At 38.7% G+C, this 16267-nt stretch overlaps 1 protein-coding gene across 13 annotated transcripts in view; it reads left to right on the forward strand.

The window, feature by feature from the left end:
- LOC122714262 (rap1 GTPase-activating protein 1) overlaps positions 1 to 16267 on the forward strand; it is a 112135-nt gene that overhangs the window by 83103 nt on the left and 12765 nt on the right. Inside the window, exon 1 of one of the 13 annotated variants that reach the window (XM_043935461.1) lies at positions 9563 to 9613. The exons of the other annotated variants lie outside the window; for them this stretch is intronic. The gene's annotated coding sequence lies outside the window, so the exon portion shown is untranslated. Of the gene's footprint in view, positions 1 to 9562; positions 9614 to 16267 lie in introns of those variants that run through there. 13 annotated transcript variants of the gene reach the window in all.

The following is a 16267-nucleotide window of genomic DNA, read 5'->3' on the forward strand; positions in this document are numbered from 1 at the left end:
AACACGAGGCATGGAAGAAGCGTGTTCCGAGGCCTTAAAAGCTCAGTTTCGTTTTAAAAGGCGGTTGGCGCAAAAGGGGCCGCACAGCTGTTCCCTTCTTTTTCTTTCTTTCCCCTCCTTTTTTCCTTTTCCCTATTTCCACGTATAAGGCCCGAAGCCAAGGGTAGGCACATATACTTGGCGTATATCGCGTACTCGACTAGCGAAAAGACAGCGTTGCGACACGTTGGCTCGGTCGCCAATGTAGATAGCCAGGTGCAAAGGGATATCGCAGCTGCCATACCGTCTGCTTACCGAGCAACGAAAAATCGACCCATCCTAGAATCAGCCTAGCCTGTGTGCACGCGTACATGTGTATACGACCGAGTGGAAAATCGATACACGGTGAATTACCCTTTAACCCATATGCAACCCATGTTTATATATTCTAGTGGATACGACGACGCGTTTAGTAATGTTTAGCGAGTGGGGAAAAAAAATTTCGCAAACGAATTTCGATCTAAAGTTTTCGTTTGATCGTTCGATCTATCTTTTTCCTTCTTTCGCTCGTTCGATCGTGATGTATGAAAGTATCGGAACGAAAAATTCGAACAATCGCTGGACTAATTCCTCTCGGCTTATAAAGGATCGTCAACCTTGGCATAATTGAACGTTCTTTCCATTTTAGGCGAACGAACATTGCATTCTTGCAACGTGTCTCGTGGATCGATATTCATTTATTTCAAGTAGAAAAAAAACCGTGTTCTAATCTGATGTTTTTTTTTTTTTAATTCTAGCGAACAAATTTTTTTGGCATATTATTTTTCTTTTCTCTCTCTCTCTCTCTCTCTCTCTCTCTCTCTCTCTCTCTCTCTCTCTCCCCCTCCCCTGCAGCGACCCAATTACCTCCTCTTTGCCTTTATTTTCTCGACCAACGCGATAATGCATAGCATCGGTGTAATTATCGATCTTATCGATGGAATTCAAATGAACGGCGAGAGCTTCGCGAAAGGTTATCGTCGTCCAATCGAAAGATAACACGACCGAATTAGCTTAAAAAGCTACGTGTACGCGTGTAATCTCGTATCGAGCGTTTTATAACAGTGGCACGGAAACAGCTTGATATTCCAACGGTGGCGCGTATATGTGTATATATATGTGTGTATATATATACATAACGTGTGGTGTACCGTGTTTACGAAGGATCGCGCGATCGCTCGTGTTGCCACTAATTTCACGTTTTCGACCTTAACCCCCTTTCCAAACGAGCGTGTATACGTGCGTATATACGCTTCTCGTGAAACTACGTATACGATTAACGATGGTTAAAAAAAAAATGTTGGTCCGTCAACATCAGATAGGATTAATTGGATTATTCGAATATAGATTGGAACGACGCGAGGATACACAATGGATGGAAATAAAAGAGTGAGAATGAAAGTTTGAATTGTAATTTGGAATAAAATGATGGATCCTAGCTATGATTACAGGTATATATAGCGTAATTAGTCGAAGAGACGAGATGGTTTGATAATTCTAAATGCCACTCGCTCGATAGCGGGGCTCATTAATCTTTAACGACTGGCAAAGGCTGGAGCGTTAATTGGCGTTGTACGCATTTGATTGGTGGCCTATTAAGCGCAACTTTTTATCATTTTTGATCCGTTCGCCTGAGAACGGTTATTCGCGGGTATCCAGCGAATGAAATAAATCGCGCGCGCTTTTTAAATCGAAATCCTTTAAAAAGAATAATAAGAGATATACTTGTTGGAGATATTTTACTTTTTTACTTTTTGTATATTTTTACTTTGAAAAGAGGGATTAGTCGCCGAGGAACCGAGTTTAAAACAAGTTTACCAAGTTTTCTTTATTTCAGAATATTACAAAGATTCTACGATCTTTGCGTTAACTTTATTATCCTTTATAACTTTTTTATTCTAGTTTGAAAAGTTTGAAAATTTTAAGATATCTTACGACATAATTTCTGGTAATTATTTTTTAAAATAGCCAAATTGAAAATAATCAATTGTTTTCGCGAAACACGAGAGTATTTATTCGGTCTGTTTATTCTTTTGGCAATAAGTTTTCACTCTCGAGATTCGTTGTTGCAGCGAAATATGGAAATAACGTTATATAACGTGAAACGCAATTTACTTGTCGTCGGAGAGTGACTCAACGATGAAACTTCCATTTCTTTGACAAATTTTCCCCTGAAATTCGAAACACAGTTTGTTTCATCCATTTACTAAAAATTATCACCAAATTTCTTTCCTACCGAATTAAATTGTCAAATACGACAGTTTCATAAATTATGAAATTTATTTATTCTCTTGGAAAACAATAGCTTTTTTTTCTTTTTACGGAATATCGTTACGAAAATATCGTGGAAATGTTTTTTCGTTTACAAAATTAAAAATCGCATCGAAGAATTTATAAAAGTTTCGTAATAATTTCGAAGGAACGATTTATCTTTTCTATTTCGAATTATCCTTCTACGAATTTCTCACGCGAATTAATACCAAGTAAAAGAGCAACGTTTTGCCAACAACGGGATATGGCGGTTGAAGGAAGTGGTATTTCCTCGGTTAGTTTGGCCAATGAGACTTGAACAGAAGGCGCGAGCGACAGGTCGTAACGCAGGACGGAAGCGGTACGTTTTGCAAATTAAAAAAACGATAAGACGAAGCAAGCTATATAGCTTGGGATCGAAAGCCAAAATTTTTATTTTTCCATCGTGAAATGTGTGGAGGAAACGTGAATGATGAATGGTCGATTATCGATTTATTGGTCGATTCGAATTTACGTAGAATTATATAAAAAAAAAAAAAAAAAAAAAATCGGAAATTTGAAATCGAAGATCGAAGGACATGGAGGAAGAATTTCGAGTATTCGTGTGGAGAAGTATAGATTGGATGTTGTTAGTGGAAATGAGCGTGGTTCATGACGACAATTTCATTCCTGGCACACCTTGTGCCTACCTATGTATATATATATATATATATATATATATATATATATATGCACGGACTGATACGCGCAATACTCGCACACGTATAAGCAACATGGGCGCGTCCAAGTATGCGCGTCCGTACTGAATTATTCATCCCCGCGGGAGACAGCGTCTCTCTTGTTTCTTTCTCCTTTTCTGCTACACTCTGCACGAGAGAGAACTTCCCCCCTCCCTTCTCCTTGTCTTCCCCCACTTAGTTTCTTTCTTTCCTTTCTTTCTTTCTTTCCATTTCTTCTATCTTTTCTTTTCCTCTTACTTTTTCTTTTTCGTCTACAATCTAGCCAAGAGGAAATCCGGCCCCTTAGCTCGCGAAATATTCTCGAAAACGGGAATCATCTTTTTGATTTTTCTCGCGAACCATTCTCCCGGGATTTCTCTCTGAAGAAATTTTCTATTTGTCGTTGAGTCCTTTCTTTTTTCGCTTTCTTTCTTCGACATTTCAAGAAATTCTCCCGAAGGGAGAACGCTTTCCTTACTCGCTTTCGCGCGAGAATAACCGATTTCGGGAAGCTACGTTTCAAATTTCTTTCGCGGATACAATGGAGAATTTCTTTGCGCGCGACGGAAAAAGAAAAATCATTCTTTTGATAATATTCGATTAAAAAAATCGTATCCGTTGTTTAATTATGCAACGGAAAAGAAACGAAAGAAACGAAGGTTAATTTACTAATTATCGCGAAAGGAAGCTACGAGATTAATTAGCGATCGATGATGCAGCATACGTGGTTACACTGGAATTAATTATCGAGCGTGCGCTCGATCATCGATATAATATAAACGCGGATACGCGCTACTTTTTCCCCTCCTTATCTTTCTCTTTTTCTTCTTCGCCCTCCCCCTCCCTCTCCTTTCTTTATATGATGGTGCACTCACAACTGTTTAAAATCCTAACGCGGTGATGACGAATCTCACGCGAGTTGCCAACGCGACATAATTGCTTCGTTTCCCCCTTGTTACATCATCGCTTACGTCGTTCGAACGCCTCCGTTCTTCTTCGCTGCGTTCCTTGTATCAGGCAGAGCGTCTCTCGTTGTATTGTCGCAAGTAGGAGTTGGAAAGGTAGGAGAGGGAGGAAGAGACGGTGTTACGAACGTGACGTCGGGAGAGTTAAGATAAGTTTTCTGCCCTCCATCGCGAACAATCTATCGCGATTTGCGTATAAATAACGCGTCGTTTTCGAAACGATCATTGTACAACACTTATTGTATCCGCGATATATTTCGATGATGAATATTCTCTCTCAGCTAGGAGAGAGTTTCTAAACGTATGCGTTTCCCTCGTCCTACCTGTTCTGTCATTTCATATCGCTGATTCCCCGTCGGTAACCACTTATGTACAGAGTCGCGTTTCCACACGCATGGGTGTGACTTTGCATATGAAACACGCGTACTGTACATATAGGTATCACGGGGAATATTTGCGGATGCATTTACGGTCCATTGTGCGGTGTCACTCGCACGCCATCAACCAATCGACTCTTTCGTGCTCTTTTATTTTTTTTTTTAACTTCTCTTTGAATCATCCATCGAAATTCAAGGTTAGAAGCGATTCAATCGATCGATACAACGCATATCGAAAGACTTTAGACGATCAGTATTACGTTATAATCTTTCACAATTCTAGACTCGTGGAAATCGTCTATCCACGCTCGGCACGAAGATACACAAATACACGCGCACCGTTATAGCGCATCGTACGTTTGGCGGGCGCATAGACGGTATATAGATGGGGAGAGAAAAAGAGAAGCGGGGAAAAGAAAGAGGAGGCGAAGGAGGAGGAACGATGAATCTGCACTCGCTCGCAGTTTGCTTAGGGTCGAGGAATAATGCGGCAAACTTTTTCTCTCTCTCTTTCTCTTTACCCGGTTTGTCAGAGGGGTTAAAAAGGCCCCTCTTTCTTCCGATTTTCCGTCTCGCCCTCGCCGCTCGCGTTATTAATACGCGAGTTGCGTTCAGCCTTTTCCTTTCCATCTTTCTTCTCCCTTTCTCTCGCGTTTACTCTTCTCGTTCCTCTAGGTTAGCAAAACTCCGCGCTCGTATACTCGTGTGCTCGAAACTCGTTCGATTCGAATCATCGACGTTCGAACGAGCAAAAGCAGTGTTTGTTCTCGATCGTCTGACGAATGTTTTCTCGTTGAGCATCGGTGAGGTCGGTAATGTAGATAACGTCGCGATCGAAGTATCGTATAATATCCCTTTTACGCCTACGTATTAGAAAGTTTCGCATTGTTCACGGATGAATCTACTACACAGGGAAGAAGCTTAGAGCGTTATTTATCGGCGATGTTTAGCGAAGGATTACGAGAACTTTGTGGAAAAATAAGGTGCTATGAAAAAGATAGATAGGATAATTCGAAAAATGTTTGTCGAAAGAGGTCACGAGTTGCAGCGTATTTTTTCGAACTACGCGACATATGTAGTTACGTACATAATAGAAAATGGATTTTATATAACGCATAAGAGCATTCGTAAGGTTCGTCGAAAGGTTGTGGCTTAAGTACCTTCTAGCTCAAAATTAATATCTATTTAAAGACGTGTTGAAGAATCGTAATAGATGTTAAAGAATTTTTCACCATGTATTTGCATTTCATTTCATACTTTATTCGTTACTTCGGTTTGTAAATAAGATTTCTCGGACGACGGAATATTATTAACTTTGATCTCTTTTCTCGGCATACTTTGCAATTACGATTGGATGCGTCACGTTTCCTACTTAACGAGTTCTAGCCTCTAACTCGCAATTAAGAAGGATGTAAGTAATAAACCTGAGGCGCTATTATCTTATTGATACAATCTCCTTTACTTAAAAAATTATATAATTTTAGGATAAATTTTAATATATTCGTACAAATTTACTCGTTTTAATTATTATTATTATTACATGACGCGTAACGAGGGAAGGATGCAATTCGACGAGCAATTTTATGGAATATGAAACACGTTGCTTTTCTCAAAGACAGGTTGAAATAGAAGGGGAGATAGCGCGTCAGAAAAAAATATCTTATTATAAAATGTCTGCGTTGCTAATGACAAGTCTTGATTTTACCTCGTAATACTTTTCCCAATTTCGAAACAGAAAATCCCTCGTTTTTCCCTGTCATATTTATCGTATTTTTCTTTATGTCTTCGATTCATTCGAGATAATCTAACAATAAATAAGAAAAAGAAGCCAATGAAAATCCTTCTAGACATTCGTGACGTGTTTCGTTAAGAGAAATATCTCTGTAGGAGAATAAGAATTCATTCGGCCCTTAACGAGTCGAATAACATCATCCGTAGATAGATTTGTTGGAGTTTTCGCGGGGAACACATTTATCGTGATCCAGCTTTATCAAAACGTATTATGCCCCTTCGATAAATTCGATATCGGTATTGCGAGCGATACACGGGTCAGACACGAAATTGGCTTCGATCGATTCTTGGAGCCTCTAGTCACTTCCCTCTTCGTTCCCTTCTTCTTCTTTCTTCTTCCTTCTTCCTTCTTTTCTACGCGTAGTAAGAATCGCGGAGGGATGGATCGAAACGTCTATTACCGCTCCTCGCCTAGCAAACTTTCTTTTTTCTTCTCCCCTTACGGTCGTTTGCATTCTCCCCTAAAATTTCACGAACAGAGAGATACGACTAAGATAGTAAGTACTCGAGGGTAAGTCTCCTCTCCCTCCTCCATCTTTTCCTTGTCATTTAACGATCCGTTCCTAGATAACCTAGCCGGTTTTTCGCGAAATTTGGAGAGAGAGAGTGGGGGAGGAGGGGGGGGAAATTGATATCTAAGATACTTGAAGCATGAGACTCGTAACCTTGGAAGTTTCACTTAAATGGTTTACTCTCGATTTCGATCTATTCGATAAGTTCTCATATTTCTGATTGTCGATGCGATCGAGGGTTTTCTACGATGGTTTGCCACTCGATGAGTCACGTCGCGCACACCATGCTTGCTCGCCTCTCTCTCTCTCTCTCTCTCTCTCTCTCTCTCTCTCTCTCTCTCTCTCTCCCCCCTCCCCTCCCCCTCCATTTATGCTCTTCTCTGGCCTCCACTTTTCTTCGTCGTTTTTCCACTCGCTTCCCCCACCTCTATGTTTCTTTCAATTTCCTAGCTCAGCCATCGAGTCTATCTCAGTATCTCTCTCCGTGTCTGGGTCGTCCGCTTGTTTCTAGGTTACCGAGAAATTAACGACTCCCCTTCTCGAGTAGAAGGATTTATTTAAGCCCGTGATATTTCAAAATATATATATATATATATATATATATGTATACATACACACACGATCGAAACGGATGGAAAGAGTCTTTGTATATTTACAAGAAAGAGAGAGAGAGAGAGAATGACCTAAAATTCCGATCTCGCGGAAAGAAATTTTCGCTAGAGACTGTTGTGTATAGCGTGGATCGCTAGAGTGGTATATGGGTTCCATCGCGTTATTTTCAGTCAGTCGCACGTCGTTATTTATAATTCAAGTGGAGATACGCCTCCTCGTCGATGGTATACGGGGTGGTATACATTCGATATGACACGCATTCGTCCGTGTTATGCCCGTTGAATAATTAAAAGGGGAAAAATAAAGGTTAAACTCGCTCGAAGATTAATTTTAAACGTTTCATCGCGATACCATCGCGGAGATTACGAATTATATTTCCTTCGTTTTATAATATTCGATTACGTGATTATAGAGCGCGTCGTAAGAGTGTTTATCTTACGCAATTAAATTTTTTTTCCTCCCCCTCCATTTTTCTTTCTATTCGAGGAAACAGTCCTCAAAAATTATCGACCGTAACATTAGTCGTTCGTATAAGTATATCCGTTAGCGTATATCGCTTTTTATCTTTACATAAATCTCCGCGTTCGATTCTTCTTTTCTTTATCTACGTCGAAGTTTCTATACATCATCATCCTTCGTTTCATTTTTATCTCTTCTGTATCGATCGCTCGCATCTTTCTTCCTCGCCTCGGGCTTGTCGCTTCTTCGCGCGGTTTATCGAACTCTGAACGAACGCTTTTTATATTTTTTCCATTGTGTTAATTCCTCCTAAAATTACCTTTCCCTTTCTCGATAATTTTCGTAATTAAATGTAAATAATACAGTAACCGGTACAAATCGGCAGTTTGTGTCGCAATTATTTCTTTTTATCGATTACGTACTCGATGTTTATAAGAAAAAAGAATTAATAAAATTATTACGCAGAAAAAAAACTGTCGTGATCGAGAAAACGAAATAATCGATTGATTCTTCGAAGATAGTGAGAGGATCCTAATCTGCCCTTTCAAATACACGCCTATGCGGTTCGAATGAATCATACCACACTGTTGATCTTTCACTATTTTTCTGTTTCCAAGAGCGAGAGCGAGTCGATCTATTCCCTCCCCTCCCTACTTATCTCTTCACTGACCTTCGATCAATTATTCGAATAATTTTCACGCTCGCTTGCCGACAGCCCACGGACGACCATTGTTCGGATTAAGAGGTCTCGTGAAATCTTCGTTAGAATTATCCCTCTTTAAAGGCGTAGGCTCGCGTAGGCAGACAATAGCATGATTACTTTCCAAAGAATCAAATCGGGTATATTTCTCGAATCGTCGGGACGACGATTGCGAATTCGATTGATTTGGAAGTGAAGAGAGTCGAATAATATTCGGAAAAAATAACCGAGAGGAGAGGATTCGTTGGAATTAATCGAACCATCGATATCGAGAAATATTTTTCTCTACCCGATTTTCAGTCGAGGCTAATATTTATATACGTAAGATAAACGGGCAAATATTGGCTAACCTTATTTTTGCAGAAACCAGTTACCAAATCCCCGTTGTTTTTCATGTTGAGTCACTCGAAAAACAGTTACACAATAGATGAATCACAATCGTGGAATCAAATTAAATTTCAATTTATTACAACTTTGCGTGGTAACTATCCTTGGTGATCGATCGATCGTTGCGTTCTAACAAATATTTTTCGTAAATTTTATCTTCCGTAGCATTAGTGTTCACTGCTAGACATAAAAAAGTCTCGCGGGACGGCACAGCGGCAAGAGGGGTTGTCCTTCGCTAGGACCATCTATCCCCACTCTAGACGCTTTGTTGACGATTCTGACACTACACGCTACATATATAGTGGAAGAGCTACAATTTGAACGGTCAAAATCATAAAAATTATTTTTAAGTTAGAAGAAGTTACGTTAGAATAATCATCCAAGAGTGGAAGCTAAATATTAAATATTTTCGAAACTATCCATAGTGTGGCTAGCTTATTCAATTATAATCGTTACGAATCGTAATTAGTCTACACACATATTATAAGAAATAAAAAAAACTTTATATCATATCGATTGAATTCTTTCGATCGAGGTTTAGATATAGATCATCGTTTTGGATTAATACGAAATAATATGAAAATAGATATTTTTTTTTTCCAAATTAATCAGACTTATTCTCCAGTGAACAGTATGTAAATTCTCTTGTTCTTTCAAGAAGGTAGATAACACAGCGCGTAATAAGTTGGTGTACGTGTTTGGCGCGAAATACAAATAACAATTACGGTGGAAAAGAAGTGCACGTCCTATCCTGCTTGTAAGAAAGTAAAATATTTCGTCCGTAGCGCTGCCTCCATTTTATTTATACGGTATATACGAGCAAGTAAGTGCGCAAGTTAAGATGGCCGTGCCTCGAGAGACACGTCCTCCTCGGAATTGAATTTTTAAAGACCTGTAAACTCTGGCTAACCTGTCCTAGATTCGCAGGTCTCGCATCGTCCACCAACCTGGTTTCTTCGTTTACATTTTTAATCGAAAGTAATAGAATTACGATGAAAAAGGGGCAGAGGAAGGGAGGATGAAACGTATCGGGCATAAATCGGTAATGCAGCGTGTTGGGGAAAAATAGTTTCTCGTTTTAAATTATCGGTTGAAGTCGGCTCGCGAAACGAAGATAGATAGATCGAGAATCATTAAAACAAAACGTATCTCGATATGGTCCAAACATGTTTAATATTTTAGCCATAAACTTAAACGTAGAAAGCGAATCATCCAAGTGTCTACGACCGGATAGAAATTGATTTCGAATCGGTGATATATTACAGTCTCGTTCATCGTTTTTCCCCCTATTTTTTTTTTTTTATTAGAATCGTATTTAATTATATAAAAAGAAGCAGTTCGAGGAGTGCAATTAAGATAAGAAAAATTGGCGGTCATGATTACGCGAGGAAAGTATAATCAACGTGTTCGTACGAGTGTAATCGTAGGCTATCGCTTGCACACGGTCAACGTTTTACTTCGCAGTAAGTTGGTTAATTACGCGTTCATTATCGGCATAGAAACAGGAACTAAAATTATCGCGTTAAAAAACTTATTCGATGGATATTCGACGACCTTTAAAACGTAGCAACAGTCAAGGATGTATATCCGCTCTTACGTGCAAATAATATTTAATAAACCACTTGGCGTTTTGGTTCGAATCGAATTCGACGATTCGCCATTAATAAGATAATACGATTCGACACGGTCGAAGAAAAGAAAATGGAGGAGGAATATCTTTTTTATCGATCGAATTTATAGAAAAATTGATTCTTTATTCGAAGCGTGTCAATGATCGAAACGTTCGTTCGTTTCTAACGAAATATACACGTGCAATGCGACCGATTAATTCTATTCTCGTGTCGCGTGAAGAGAACATTTGTCGCGCACGCGACGGCGAACGTTATTTTTTATCGTGTAACATTTGCACGAACGAAATGTAAATTGGAAAGCATCGATACGTTCGATGCTTCGCCAGAGACACAAGGTTCGCAATTGGCGCCGATTCATCAACCTCCGCGTGAAATTATTTTGTTTGAACAGAGTTACGCGTTGACTCGTTTAACGACGTAATCATGAAAATTGTAGCGATTAATTTGTAAGCCAATAACGGACGGATGAGAAATATTTTACGTCGCTTTACCTAGTAACATATCTGTGCACACCGCTTAAATGATATTTACAGAGCAACTCCTATATACTTTGCTCGATAAGAAGTTGTACGTCGATTTTATTTCATATCGAAATTATCTTTATCAAATATCGAAAAATTAACTTATTTTTCTAACTCGATTTTCTAAATCGGATAAATAAATATTTGAGAGAATAAGTATATTTGTCATTCGTTTAAGATAAAATTAATAATAATTAAAATAAAAGACTTTTCTTCTCGTCGAAGAAAAGAGACGAGAGGTAAAAAAAAAAATTGAGTAAATTTCTAAAAAGTCGGCTTTCGTTTAGATTCTCATTAATAAAACATCGTGCATACAAAGTGGTAATTCTCTCCATACGACGCTCCGCGTTTAAATATTCGAATCGCGAGTGTAATATCATCTCCCGTTTGTTGCTTCTAATACCAGTTGGGGAAAAAGTGGTTGGAAAAAGCGGTCGGTATAATGGCGATTGTTTTTCCTTCTTCTTCAATGTTATAATTTCTAATCCGTTAAACACGCAAGTGGAACGCCTTTTTTCTCTTTCTCTTTCCCACGATGCGGTTTCCACAAGAAGGAAAGCAGAAATTCTTTCGCTCCTTTCTCTAAGCTGTGCTACGTTGCTAACTAATCGCTCAATTATTTTTTTTTTTCTTTTTCTTAACGATAAAATCGTTAAACGGATAATTTGTAATCGTTGCAAGGAATGCAGTATTTTTTCAAAAGCTATTACAATTATTGTTACATCAGTTCTGAATAATGAAAAAGATTTTGATCGCTTTTTTGAACGTGTTTTGAAAACACGTGCATCGATCGATGTGTGTATAACGAAGAGTTTCTCATTGTTGCTTCATCGAGAGAACGCGCGGCTTAACGCATCGCTAAATTGTCCAATTGGCTGCGAAATATTGCGCGGCTCGGTACGTGCACGAGCGTTATTTGGCTCTAGAGTGTATGGAGCCGCGAACGTATGCGCCGAGCATTAATTAAATCCGAAAACGAAATTTCGTAATTGAAATTGGCCATTTCGTGACCGTTTCCATCACCGAGGAACGCGCATTTTCGGTTTACTTTCAAGTCAAGTTATTTCACGTTCGATTATCACGTTCTTTTTATAGATATTTTTTAGAATAATATAAAAAATTATAGAAAAAGAAATTCAAAGAAAAATAGCAATATGTTTAATAAGAGTTTCAAGTTAATTATAAAAATTTCCATGGCTATTTATAAAAATATAAATTGATAAAAAAAAAAAAGAAAAAAAAAGAAAGAAAGAAGAAACAAGTGGAAAAATTAATCATTTCGTCACGATGCTTAAAAATAATTGAGCAGCCGAGTTTCGTCGAAATGAGATAAAAAACATTGGAAAGGTTAATAATCCAACGGTCGAAGCGATGTTCTAAAAAGTTAGGCGCTGGATCGGTATGCGTGGCAAGCGCGTGGTAGACGCGAAACTTTCTCGTTCCGCGCAGTGCGTTCCGTTTGAACGGATTTCAAGAATGAATAGGATTTTAACAAGAAACTATGAGCGGTGGAGAAGACGACGAAGAGGAGCAAAGAAACGAAAGGCGTAAGAAAGGAAGGGAAATATTGAAATAAAGAGTAAGAAAACGACGATTTCTTGCATCGATGAGAGAAAGAGAACGAAGACATCGTAGAGTTGAAAAGTAATGCGGATGTGCTCGTTCGGATTACGTTTCTCTACGGTCCGAGTTTTAACTTCCTGCAGTTTCCTCGAGTCGTGTGTCTCTCTCTCCCTCCATTCGTCGCCGGAAAACTCGCTCTGCCTATATTTCCCTTCCTCCTGTCCTTCAACCGCTAATTTAAGTGGCTCTAAATTCGTTGTTAGACCGTTGAACGAAGAATAAAAAAGGAACGAGGTATATGTAGGAGAGAAGAAGAAAAAGAGGATGATGTTTCTTCGTCCCCCCTTCCTCTCTCCCGCCCATTCGTTCGTTCTCCGCTTCTTGCTCGCTCCCATTCGTTCATTGCCAAATATAAACCCAACCAGTGTCGAAGCTTTGGGGAAAAAGGATCGTTGAAAGTGGAGCAAAAAGTGGAGAGCAGTGACAGCAACTCCATCGCTATTCGACTATCTTTAGATCGCTCGATTTTAGAGGGGAATCCCGACGTTGCGACCGATTGAAGAACCACCATATTTAAACATGATTACATACATGATTACATACATGATTAAATTGTTTTTGGGACAATATTTTTTCGAGCAATATTTTTAAACGATTATTCGATCATCGATGGAAACGAGTCACGGTTGGTCGGCAACTAATCGATATAAACGAAGAGGAAATCGAATGAAAATCAGATATAATTGGAAACGAAACGAATAACAGGGCGAACTGCTTGCTCTGCTAACTAAAGTGTTGCACGGGAACAGGCGTCGGCTGTTTAATTAACGGGAAGCAAATGTGCTTCCGGCACATGCTTGAATAATCGTTTAATTATTTATTCCATGTACAGCTTGTACAGCTTGGATTTGAAAGGAGAAATGAATCATTGGACATTGTCGCGTCTCGTTTCTGTAAAATCCCGTTAATACTTATGAACCGATTCGGCCAACAAGAATGACGCAAATAGATAATGGTCTTATTTAATCCTATAATATTCCAGAAATAAATATCCTACTTTTTGCCCATGAAACGTATAATTGTATATATTAGAGCCAGTTGGAAAATGAAATAACCGATTATTCGCCACTTGATATATTGATGGTTGAGTAGCGATATTCACGAGCGGTTCGTACTATATACAGCTGCCACCTGCCGCAACACCATATGTTCCTATTATTAGCCGTTCGCCACTCTTTATGGCGAGCGCGTGTCATTTTTATTATTTCCTCGTCGAAATACGTTCTATTTTTACTCACCGATAGGATCGAAAATTTCGTTCCGTGAAACAACGTTAACGACACGTCCCTGTTTTCTACTCTACCGACCGATTCGTATTTCCCATCGAACTCCAGGCGAGCTCATAATCGACTTGCCTCGTTCAGGTAAAAAAAAAAAAAGGCGTTTCAAAAACGGACGATTTAACGAACTTCGATTTTACGATTTGATCGTTACAACGAATTTTCTTGTACGATTAATTAACCCTCGATTCGTTTAGAGGCGTGCAAATGTTAGTTTTTTTTTTTTTTTATTAGAAGAATACAAATCGATTTTATTATTCGGTTAATTGGAGAAAATCTTCAAAGGGAGTATCGATATCTCTCGTCTTTAAATTGTTCGTCGTATCCTTAGATTCTTCGAAAGAGGAATCATTTTGAAATTTAAATCGTTTAAATCAACAATTAAAATGAGATATACGGGTCGTATATTTTATCGCTTTGCTCCAGTTTACACCTGTCCGGTATATTACGATACACCGGTGTCGTGCATCATCCGTAACGCGCTCTGCGATTCCAATTTATAATATAATAAATTTTACGCAGCGAGTTTGCGAACCGAGTGAAAATTTTCTGCCTCTCGCCTCGGAAAAGGGAATGAAAAGTTTATCAAACTTCGTTCGATTTACGCACGATATAAATCATCCAAGTTATTTAACGAGTTATATCGATTTTGATATCTTTTCACAATGCGCGATAATCCAGTCGCTCGATTAATTTCATTTTTAAGAAGTCGAGCAGAAGAATAATTATTTCAAAATTAAATACATTGAAGATATCCTTGGGAGCGAATAACGCAGAAACGGTTATAACGGTTATGTAACGGAGGAACAATACGAGAAACAAGCGAAGGCGTAGATCGCATTGGAAATCGGTGTTCGATAATCGATATTTCGTGTGACGCGTTGTGATAACGTTGATATTTCGGCAACACATGCCACCGGCTTGCGCCGCCATGTGTTCGATGCAACGGTACGTTGTTACATTAACGTATGCCTCCCGCTACACGGTCTACACGTGTTCGTATTTCATCAACTGCGTAAATATTTCCACGACTTTTATGCGCTTCTATTTTTCGCTTAAAAAGAGAATGATATTAGCAAAAAAAAAAATTAAATCTCACAGTATAGTTCGTCGAAGTTCGTCAAAGTTTACTTATTAAGTTCAAATAATAACAATGATTATTATAGAGAGAAGAAAATATTTGCTTATACCGGTACATCGTCGTGCAAATACCAAGTATTCACGAGCAACGATTCGATAATATTTCGATGTGCGACGTCCGTAAGTAAACTATCGATATTTCTACCAATTGTCCATCACGAACGTTCCGGATGGTGTACACATCGTTCATTTTGACGTATGGATATATTCCAACTTGAATTTCTCTACGGTATGGAAGCTGTTCAAATTCTTATCGAATTAGCGACAGAACGAAAGATAGTTACGCAAATACGCGTTTCTTTCTTGCCGATATATTTGCCCCTACGTTTTCTTTTCTCTTTCGTTCCAATTTGCAAGTATAATTTTACAAAGCTAATATTTCGCAATGTAGAACGTGGTGGAATAGTGGCGGAGAGAAGGAAAGTGGTGGGGGCAATAGGGCGATTGCCGCGCTAACCGACACAACAGCGTTCTGACCTTTTCAAAGAACGTATCCTGTAAAGTTCTATCGCCTCGTTGAGAACGACTCGAGGAATATTCGCGAATGGTCGATCTCCAATTTGCTTGTGGTGGAAGCGTATACAGTGGTTCTCGCGTTATAGTTTCTGCTAGGTGGCGAAATTAATTGGAATTAGCAGGTCGGAAAATGAAAATTTACGATTATAACCGCGTAATGTTACGATATTGCTTTTGAATGGATTATTTACGACGCCGGTCCTGTTAATTTTTTTCATTGAAATTTATCATTTAATCCCTGGTAAAATAATTATTCGAAATTTTAATTCGAATAATCGTCACGGAAAGTGGATAATTTTGTTAATAAATGAAGATAATTTTTACGTACAGCACACTCTCGTATATAGCCATTCAGATAATAATTGTGGAATATTTATATTATAAATAGTATCAACGTTAATTCTGTACGCTTAACGCGATAATTTAAAGTTTTAATCCTTCATGGAAGTATACCATCCGCATTAAAACGATAAAATCCGCGTTTGTATAATTTAATTATCTATCTCGATTAATCGACGATATTTATGTAATCATATTTACACTTCTCTTCCTTTTATAATCCGCGAAGCCGTTCCATAGTTCTGGTTTCACGAACACCGAAGCAGAATCGTCGAAGACACTTGGATTTCCCGCAATACGAGCATTTCTTCGGTCGATCCCCTTCCGGTCAAACGATCGATCGTTCACCGGTGAAACCGACTTTTTATTTACGTAATTTAACAGTCGAAGCAGGAACGATGAAACAGGACGCTAGACAGTGCGTAAC

This window comes from Apis laboriosa, unplaced genomic scaffold (genome assembly GCF_014066325.1).
Source record: "Apis laboriosa isolate Shangri-la unplaced genomic scaffold, ASM1406632v1 scaffold28_cov147, whole genome shotgun sequence".
Taxonomy (NCBI): Eukaryota; Metazoa; Arthropoda; class Insecta; order Hymenoptera; family Apidae; genus Apis; species Apis laboriosa.